The sequence below is a fragment of the Melanerpes formicivorus genome, unplaced genomic scaffold (genome assembly GCF_026170545.1).
Source record: "Melanerpes formicivorus ecotype bairdi unplaced genomic scaffold, bMelFor1.0.p_v2 SCAF_927, whole genome shotgun sequence".
Classification (NCBI taxonomy): Eukaryota; Metazoa; Chordata; class Aves; order Piciformes; family Picidae; genus Melanerpes; species Melanerpes formicivorus.
The window spans coordinates 42,501-52,500 of record NW_027143279.1 but is presented as its reverse complement, the minus strand read 5'-3'; positions in this window follow the sequence as shown (position 1 = coordinate 52,500).

Genomic DNA, 10,000 nt, shown 5'->3' with positions numbered 1-10,000 from the left:
CGGGACGTGCTAGAGGAGACAGCGACCCGCGGAAGCGGGGCGCGCCCCCGGCACGCCAGGACCTTAGAGCCGGGGCGGCTCGCTCGGCAGCGGGCGGGGGTACGGGCCACAAAGCCGCCCTTCTCAGGCTAGAGGTTTCATTTAGGGAGGAACCCTCGGGGACCCCACCCGGGCAGGTGAGGCCTCACGCGCGGCGCCGCTTTTAGCCCCTTTTAACTTTCGCGACGCCGCCGCCTCGCTCTCGGCTCGGCCAACCCCCGCCACACGCAGCTGCTCGCGGCCGGCACCCGCGGGTACCCGGAACCGAGGACGACACCGGCGCCTCACGCGTTTTAGGACACCTGAAAACTCACGGGGCCACGCAGCAGTCACAAAGCCGGTTGCGGTAGACCGGTCCCCGAACCCTGCCCCAGCGCCGGGGGGGAGGTGGAAAGGGGAGGATGCGGCAAGGCACGCGCCGGGCCGCTAACGCCACGGCTCCCCCCCGCTCGAGCCGCTCGGGGCTGGGGGAACGAGGACGACACCTCACACGCGACGGGAAGCGAAGTGGAAAGGAAGACCGCCCTTGCCCTGCCGGCCGGGGGCCCTTTCCGACGCGACCCGAAAGGCCTCATCGATCAACAAGGACAGAAGGAAAGGAAGCCAGCGGAGGCCCCACGGCCTCGCTCTTCTGGGACAGACACAGCCACGCGCACCCGCCACCGCCCTCGGGAGCAGCCAGTAGGCACGGGGCTCGGCGTGCGGGCAACACGCCGGCGGAGCAAACGGGGCGCCCTCCAGAGATGGGGGGGGGGGGCAAGCTGCACCGGGCCGCACCGGCTCACAGGGCACCTCTGCCTCCCCGAAATGTGGGCTTGCATTTTCCCTCAAGCTGCACCGAGTTACATCTCCATCACGGGGCGCCCCTCTGGAGCCAGGAGGAAGCCGTGCTGGGGCACCGGCTTGCCCTCCTCCCCCCATGCCGGGCTCCATAGCATACGAGTGGCCAGTCACCGCCGCTGGCTTTTCCCTTAGATGCCGTGCCCCCGCGGGCTGCGGCTTTGGCCATGGGGGGGAACCCCCGTGAAGAGGGTCCAGTGCTGGGAACTCTCTCTGCCCCTTACCGGGCTCTCTCTCGCCGTGCCTGGACGGGCTTGCTTTCCATTCTTGGTGGGACCGACGCCGGCACCACGTCTCCCCGGCTTTCTCTGCCCCCGTGCCCCACCGGGCAAACTTCGCTTCGGGGGTTCCACACTTCGGCAGTGGCCGGCGCCAGCCACTCGTCAACTTTTTTTCTTTTCCCCGCTTTCGTTGCCGAGCCCGGGCTGGGCTCCGGCTCACGGACGAGCGAAACCCATCCAACACCGCTGAGGGTGCGCCAGCGGCCGCTCCAAACCGCCGCGCCTTTGTTCGGCCCCGCGGGTCCCCTCTCTGACCCGGGCGAAAGCCACCGAGAAGCCAGACGGACCCCTGCCCAGCCGCCTGGCGGGTGGCTTGGAGCAGCCGCTCGGCAGCGCTGCCCTGGGAGTGCTCGGCGTCGCTTGTTCCCTCATATACGGAACTGGAGGGCCGTCAGCTCCGCGAGCGCACAACCAGCCGACCTCCGCCCAGCGGCAGGTCGCAGAAATCACGCCGGCTTGTACGATGACGTAGGCGGAGGCAGAGCGCAACAGCGACCCCTTGGCGACAAGCGCGATCTCCGCGGAGAGCACGTCTACTCGCCGAGGGAGAGCACGTCTACTCGCCGAGGGAGAGCACGTCTACTCGCCGAGGGAGAGCACGTCTACTCGCCGAGGGAGAGCACGTCTACTCGCCCAGGGAGAGCACGTCTACTCGCCCAGGGAGAGCACGTCTACTCGCCCAGGGAGAGCACGTCTACTCGCCCAGGGAGAGCACGTCTACTCGCCCAGGGAGAGCACGTCTACTCGCCGAGGGAGAGCACGTCTACTCGCCCAGGGAGAGCACGTCTACTCGCCCAGGGAGAGCACGTCTACTCGCCCAGGGAGAGCACGTCTACTCGCCGAGGGAGAGCACGTCTACTCGCCGAGGGAGAGCACGTCTACTCGCCCAGGGAGAGCACGTCTACTCGCCCAGGGAGAGCACGTCTACTCGCCCAGGGAGAGCACGTCTACTCGCCCAGGGAGAGCACGTCTACTCGCCCAGGGAGAGCACGTCTACTCGCCCAGGGAGAGCACGTCTACTCGCCGAGGGAGAGCACGTCTACTCGCCCAGGGAGAGCACGTCTACTCGCCCAGGGAGAGCACGTCTACTCGCCCAGGGAGAGCACGTCTACTCGCCGAGGGAGAGCACGTCTACTCGCCGAGGGAGAGCACGTCTACTCGCCCAGGGAGAGCACGTCTACTCGCCCAGGGAGAGCACGTCTACTCGCCGAGGGAGAGCACGTCTACTCGCCGAGGGAGAGCACGTCTACTCGCCGAGGGAGAGCACGTCTACTCGCCGAGGGAGAGCACGTCTACTCGCCGAGGGAGAGCACGTCTACCTCCCGCCTGAGGGAGAGCACGGGGGGGGGGGGACAAAGACAGGCGGCAGCAGCTTCGGTGAACGTCACCCGGGAGGCGACCGGGGCTGTCCCGGGGCAGTCCCGGGAAGCCGGCGTCCGACACAGGGAACCGTCAGCTGCCGGACCGGGGCGAATCCCCGCGGCCACGGCAGGGGGTGGGGGCTCGAAGACAGCCGGCAGCCGCTTCGGTGAACGTCACCCGGGAGGAGACTGGGGCCCTCCCGGGACCGTCCCGGGAAGACGACGTTCGGCACGAGATCCCGGCCGCGGCCGGACCGGCTCGAAGCCTCGCGGTCCCGGCAGCAGCCGGAGCCGCTCGCCGCCTCGGGCTCCCGGCCCCCTACAGATCCGGCGACTCGTTCACGGGCGGCGGGGGGAGGCAGTGGAGGGGGTGCGGGGAGAAGCGGCAGCGGAGGCGGAGGGGGGGGGGGCTCGAAGACAGCCGGCAGCCGCTTCGGTGAACGTCACCCAGGAGGCGATCGGGGCCGTCCCGGGGCCGTCCCGGGATGCCGGCTTCCGGCACGGGGTCCCGGCCGCGGCCGGACCGGCTCGTATCCCCGCGGCTCCGGCAGGGGGGGGGGGGGCTCGAAGACAGCCGGCAGTCGCCTCGGTGAACGTCACCCGGCCGGCGACCGCGGCCGTTCCGGGGCCGTCCCGGGAAGCCTGCGACAGGCACGGGGTCCCAGCCGCGGCCGGACCGACTCGAAGCCCCGCGGCCCCGGCACGGGGGAGGCCCAAAGACTGGCGGCAGCCGCTTCGCTGAACGTCACCCGGCCGGCGACCGGGGCCGTCCCGGGGCCGTCCCGGGATGCCGGCATCCGGCACGGGGTCCCGGCCGCGGCCGGAGCGGCTCGAATCCCCGCGGTCCCGGCAGCAGCCGGAGCCGCTCGCCGTTCGGGCTCCCGGCACCCTACGGATCCGCCGACTCGTTCGCCGGCGGCGGGGGGAGGCAGTGAAGGAGGTGCGGGCAGAAGCGGCAGCGGAGGCGGAGGGGGGGGGGGGCTCGAAGACAGCCGGCAGCCGCTTCGGAGAACGTCACCCGGCCGGCGACCGCGGCCGTTCCGGGGCCGTCCCGGGAAGCCTGCGACAGGCACGGGGTCCCGGCCTCGGCCGGACCCGCACTGGGTGCCGCCGCCTCGGGCTCTCGGGACGGTATGGATCCGCCGACTCGTTCGCCGGCGGCGGGGGGAGGCAGTGGAGGGGGTGCGGGCAGAAGCGGCAGCGGAGGCGGAGGGGGGGGGGGCTCGAAGACAGCCGGCAGCCGCTTCGGTGAACGTCACCCGGCCGGCGACCGGGGCCGTCCCGGGGCCGTCCGGGGATGCCGGCTTCCGGCACGGGGTCCCGGCCGCGGCCGGAGCGGCTCGAATCCCCGCGGTCCCGGCAGCAGCCGGAGCCGCTCGCCGTTCGGGCTCCCGGCACCCTACAGATCCGGCGACTCGTTCGCCGGCGGCGGGGGGAGGCAGTGGAGGGGGTGCGGGGAGAAGCGGCAGCGGAGGCGGAGGGGGGGGGGGGGCTCGAAGACAGCCGGCAGCCGCTTCGGTGAACGTCACCCGGGAGGCGACCGGGACCGGCCCGGGAAGCCATCGTCCGGCCCGGGATCCCGGCCGCGGCCGGACCGGCTCGAATCCCCGCGGCCCCGGCACGGGGGAGGCCCAAAGACTGGCGGCAGCCGCTTCGCTGAACGTCACCCGGCCGGCGACCGGGGCCGTCCCGGGGCCGTCCCGGGATGCCGGCTTCCGGCACGGGGTCCCGGCCGCGGCCGGAGCGGCTCGAATCCCCGCGGTCCCGGCAGCAGCCGGAGCCGCTCGCCGTTCGGGCTCCCGGCACCCTACGGATCCGCCGACTCGTTCGCCGGCGGCGGGGGGAGGCAGTGGAGGGGGTGCGGGCAGAAGCGGCAGCGGAGGCGGAGGGGGGGGGGCTCGAAGACAGCCGGCAGCCGCTTCGGTGAACGTCACCCGGCCGGCGACCGGGGCCGTCCCGGGGCCGTCCGGGGATGCCGGCTTCCGGCACGGGGTCCCGGCCGCGGCCGGAGCGGCTCGAATCCCCGCGGTCCCGGCAGCAGCCGGAGCCGCTCGCCGTTCGGGCTCCCGGCACCCTACAGATCCGGCGACTCGTTCGCCGGCGGCGGGGGGAGGCAGTGGAGGGGGTGCGGGGAGAAGCGGCAGCGGAGGCGGAGGGGGGGGGGGGGGCTCGAAGACAGCCGGCAGCCGCTTCGGTGAACGTCACCCGGGAGGCGACCGGGACCGGCCCGGGAAGCCATCGTCCGGCCCGGGATCCCGGCCGCGGCCGGACCGGCTCGAATCCCCGCGGCCCCGGCACGGGGGAGGCCCAAAGACTGGCGGCAGCCGCTTCGCTGAACGTCACCCGGCCGGCGACCGGGGCCGTCCCGGGGCCGTCCCGGGATGCCGGCTTCCGGCACGGGGTCCCGGCCGCGGCCGGAGCGGCTCGAATCCCCGCGGTCCCGGCAGCAGCCGGAGCCGCTCGCCGTTCGGGCTCCCGGCACCCTACGGATCCGGCGACTCGTTCGCCGGCGGCGGGGGGAGGCAGTGGAGGCGGTGCGGGGAGAAGCGGCAGCGGAGGCGGAGGGGGGGCGGGGGGGACGATAGTGGCGGGGGGCGGGGGGTGCTCGAAGGCAGCCGGCAGCCGGTTCGGTGAACATTCGCCGGGGCGGGGGGGCGACCTGTCCGTGCCCGGGGCAGCCCCGGGAAGCCGGCAGCCAGCACGGGGTCCCGGCAGCACCTGTTCCCTGCCCTGGGACTTGCCGTGCCCGGCGGCCGGTTGCCGGGTGGGGGGAGCGATGAGAGGCGGGGCGCAGCGGCCGGGGCAGCGCCGGGCCGCAGCGGGGGGCTGGGCGGGTGGGGTAGGCGTCGAGCGGCAAGCCCTCGGCTGCAGCGAATGTTCGGCGGTGCGGGGCGGGGGGGGACGGGACGACACGTTGGGGGCGCCGAGTCCGAGCCACCCCCGGCCCCAGGGGCGGCCGGAGGGGGAGGCCGGTGCCTGGCCCTGGGAGCTGCTGGGCGCCGGATGGCCGAGGGTGCGTCAGAAGCCGCCCGAGCGGTCGAGCAGGTCCTCCAGAAAGGCCTAGGGTGGCTTCGAGGGCCCCGGGAGCAGTCGAGGGAGGCCTCCAGGCAGGTCTGGAGTGGATGGGAGGCCTTCCAAAGCAGACAAGGGAGGCTGCCAGCGGGGCCTAGGCTGGCACTGCAGCCTGTAAATGGTTGGGGGGGGGGCCTCTGGTGCGGCCTGGAGTCTCTGGGTGGCGTCCAGAGAGGTGCAAAAGATCCTCTGGTGCGGCCTGTGGTGGCGGAGAAGCCTGCAGAGCGTGCGGGGGAGGCTTCTGGTGCGGCCTGGGGTGGGTCGGAAGCCTGCAGAGCGTGCGGGAGAGGCTTCTGCTGCGGCCTGGGGTGGCTGAGAAGCCTGCAGAGCGTGCGGGAGAGGCTTCTGGTGCGGCCTGGGGTGGCTGAGAAGCCTGCAGAGCGTGCGGGAGAGGCTTCTGCTGCGGCCTGGGGTGGCTGAGAAGCCTGCAGAGCGTGCGGGGGAGGCTTCTGTTGGGGCCTGGGGTGGGTCAGAAGCCTACAGAGCGTGCGGGGGAGGCTTCTGGTGCGGCCTGGGGTGGGTCGGAAGCCTGCAGAGCGTGCGGGAGAGGCTTCTGTTGGGGCCTGGGGTGGCTGAGAAGCCTGCAGAGCGTGCGGGAGAGGCTTCTGCTGCGGCCTGGGGTGGCTGAGAAGCCTGCAGAGCGTGCGGGGGAGGCTTCTGCTGCGGCCTGGGGTGGCTGAGAAGCCTGCAGAGCGTGCGGGGGAGGCTTCTGCTGCGGCCTGGGGTGGCTGAGAAGCCTGCAGAGCGTGCGGGGGAGGCTTCTGGTGCGGCCTGGGGTGGGACGGAAGCCTGCAGAGCGTGCGGGGGAGGCTTCTGGTGCGGCCTGGGGTGGGACGGAAGCCTGCAGAGCGTGCGGGAGAGGCTTCTGGTGCGGCCTGGGGTGGCTGAGAAGCCTGCAGAGCGTGCGGGAGAGGCTTCTGGTGCGGCCTGGGGTGGCTGAGAAGCCTGCAGAGCGTGCGGGGAGAGGCTTCTGCTGCGGCCTGGGGTGGCTGAGAAGCCTGCAGAGCGTGCGGGAGAGGCTTCTGCTGCGGCCTGGGGTGGCTGAGAAGCCTGCAGAGCGTGCGGGAGAGGCTTCTGCTGCGGCCTGGGGTGGCTGAGAAGCCTGCAGGGCGTGCGGGAGAGGCTTCTGCTGCGGCCTGGGGTGGGTGGGAAGCCTGCAGAGCGTGCGGGGGAGGCTTCTGGTGCGGCCTGGGGTGGCTGAGAAGCCTGCAGAGCGTGCGGGAGAGGCTTCTGCTGCGGCCTGGGGTGGCTGAGAAGCCTGAAGAGCGTGCGGGAGAGGCTTCTGGTGCGGCCTGGGGTGGCTGAGAAGCCTGCAGAGCGTGCGGGAGAGGCTTCTGGTGCGGCCTGGGGTGGCTGAGAAGCCTGCAGAGCGTGCGGGAGAGGCTTCTGCTGCGGCCTGGGGTGGGTCGGAAGCCTGCAGAGCGTGCGGGGGAGGCTTCTGCTGCGGCCTGGGGTGGGTCGGAAGCCTGCAGAGCTTGCGGGGGAGGCTTCTGGTGCGGCCTGGGGTGGCTGAGAAGCCTGCAGAGCGTGCGGGGGAGGCTTCTGGTGCGGCCTGGGGTGGCTGAGAAGCCTGAAGAGCGTGCGGGAGAGGCTTCTGGTGCGGCCTGGGGTGGCTGAGAAGCCTGCAGAGCGTGCGGGAGAGGCTTCTGCTGCGGCCTGGGGTGGCTGAGAAGCCTGCAGAGCGTGCGGGAGAGGCTTCTGCTGCGGCCTGGGGTGGGTCGGAAGCCTGCAGAGCTTGCGGGGGAGGCTTCTGGTGCGGCCTGGGGTGGGTCGGAAGCCTGCAGAGCATGCGGGGGAGGCTTCTGCTGCGGCCTGGGGTCTCTGGGTGGCCTCTAGAGAGGTGCAAAAGACCCTCTGGGTTGGGCTGGGGTGGCTCTTGGACCCCTGCCACACAGTGGAGAGAGGCCTCCGGCCCGCCACCTGTGTCCCTGTGTGCCTGAGTGCCTGTGTCCCTGTGTCCCTGTGTCCCTGAGTGCCTGAGTGCCTGTGTCCCTGTGTCCCTGTGTCCCTGTGTCCCTGTGTCCCTGTGTCCCTGAGTGCCTGAGTGCCTGTGTCCCTGTGTCCCTGTGTCCCTGAGTGCCTGAGTGCCTGAGTGCCTGTGTCCCTGTGTCCTTGTGTCCCTGTGTCCCTGTGTCCCTGTGTGCCTGAGTGCCTGTGTCCCTGTGTCCCTGTCTGTGTACCTGTGTGCGAGAGTGTCCGGCACGCCACCCAGCGGCGGCGGGCAAGCAGGTAGGCGGGTGGGCGGGCCGGCGAGGGCCAGTGTGAGTTTGGGGGGTGGGAGGGGAGGCGGCAGCTGGAAGCGTCAGAGGAGGGGGCGTGGCTCCGGCTGGCCCCGGGAGCAGGTTCCCGGGACCGGGACCGGCTGGACCCGGCGGGTGGTTGATCCCGGGGCGGGGGGCAGAGGCGGCGGGAAGCGGCAGCTGCGTGTGCGGCGGGGGGGTGGAGGGCGAACCGCGGCGGGAAGCGGATGCTTCAGAGCAGGTTACGGGGGCGGGGACGGACGACACCACCTGTCCCCGCCCCGGGACGGGCTGGACCCGGCGCCCTGGACCCGGCGCCGTGTACCCGCCGCCGCCCCCCGCCGCCGCCCCCCTCCGCCACCCCGGGACCCCGACGTTTTTTGGCGCCCGCGCCTTTTTTTGCTCCCCGCCTGCCCGCGCTGCCCCGGGCCCTCCCCCGGGGCGGGGCGGGAGGGAGGGACGGACGGACGGACGGGTAGCCGGGGATCTCCGAGCGCGCGCCACCAGACCGAGGCGGGTCCCGGCGGCGGCGGCGGCGGCGGCGGCGGCGGCGGCAGCAAGCGACGGCGGGGGGGGGCAGGCTAGGGAGAGAGGGGGAGCGGCATGCGGTAGGGCTGGGGGGTTTGTTTCGGGGGGGAGGGGTGGGGGGGGGGTGGCAGCGGTCAGCGAGAGCGGGGAGAGGGGGAGCGGCATGCGGTAGGGCTGGGGTGTTTCTGGGGTGGGGGCGTTGGGGGGATTAGCGGGCGGGGCGGGCAGCCGAGCCAAGCGGCAAGCCGGGGGGGCGGGCGAGGGCGGCTTTAGGGCCGGAGGAGCGGAGCGCAACCTCCCCCGTGCAGGCTCCAGCGTGGAGAGCAGCAAGTTTTTGGGGACGGGGGACGACGGACGGGAGGGGCAGCGGCGAGAGGCTAGCTGCGGCAAGGGGCACCGGCACGGCCGCCCTAACAGCGCCGCCTCGGTCGCAGGGGTTAGAGAGCAGCCGGGCAGCCCGGGAGGGAAGCGGCAGCCCGCGAAGGGGGGAAGGGGGGGCTCCGCGCAAACCGCTAACGGGAGCCGGGGGGTGTGGGGAGCTGGGGGTGGCAGCAGCGGCAAGAGGCAACGTCGGGAGGGGGGGCTCCGCGCAAACCGGTAACGGGGGCCCGGGGGTGTGGAGGGGGCGGTGGTGGCCGCGGCGAGAGGCAACGGCAGGCGGGGGCGCTCCGCGCAAACCGGCAGCGGGGGGGGGGGCGGGGGTAACGGCAAGAGGCAACGGCGGGAAGGGGGGCCTCCGCGCAAACCGGCAGCGGGGGGGGGGCGGGGGTAGCGGCAAGAGGCAACGGCGGGAAGGGGGGGGCTCCGCGCAAACCGGCAGCGGGGGGGGGCGGGGGTAGCGGCAAGAGGCAACGGCGGGAAGGGGGGGCTCCGCGCAAACCGGCAGCGGGGGGGGGGCGGGGGGTAGCGGCAAGAGGCAACGGCGGGAAGGGGGGGCTCCGCGCAAACCGGCAGCGGGGGGGGGCGGGGGGGTAGCGGCAAGAGGCAACGGCGGGAAGGGGGAGCTCCGCGCAAACCGGCAGCGGGGGGGGGCGGGGGGTAGCGGCAAGAGGCAACGTCGGGAGGGGGGGCTCCGCGCAAACCGGCAGCGGGGGGGGGGCGGGGGGTAGCGGCAAGAGGCAACGTCGGGAGGGGGGGCGCCGCGCAAACCGGCAACGGGGGCGGGGGGGGAGGCGGTCAGGGGCGGGGGGAGATTTCTAGAGATGCCGGCAGACCTTCTCCCCGGAGAACAGCGCTGTTGAAGAAAAGACTGCTTCAGAACACAACCTTTAATGAAAGACGCTCGATGAAAACAACACTTAATAAAAGAAGGTTTCATGCCGACTGCCTCTCTTCATTTACGCCGCCGCGGGGGGGGGGGGGTTGGGGGCCGGGCGGGCGATACCAGGCGGCCCTCGTCCCGGGGACCACGTCTACCCCGCGGTTCCAGCCTCCGCGCGCTAAGTGCCCGCCCGGCCGCGGGGAGCACGTCTACCTCCTGCCGCACGGCTCAGTGCACTAAGTCCCCCCTCGCCATGGAGAGCACGTCTACCTGCCAGCTCAGGGAGAGCACGTCTACTCACCGAGGGAGAGCACGTCTACCACCTGGGAAGGAGAGCACGTCTACCTCCTGGGAAGGAGAGCACGTCTACCTCCTCGG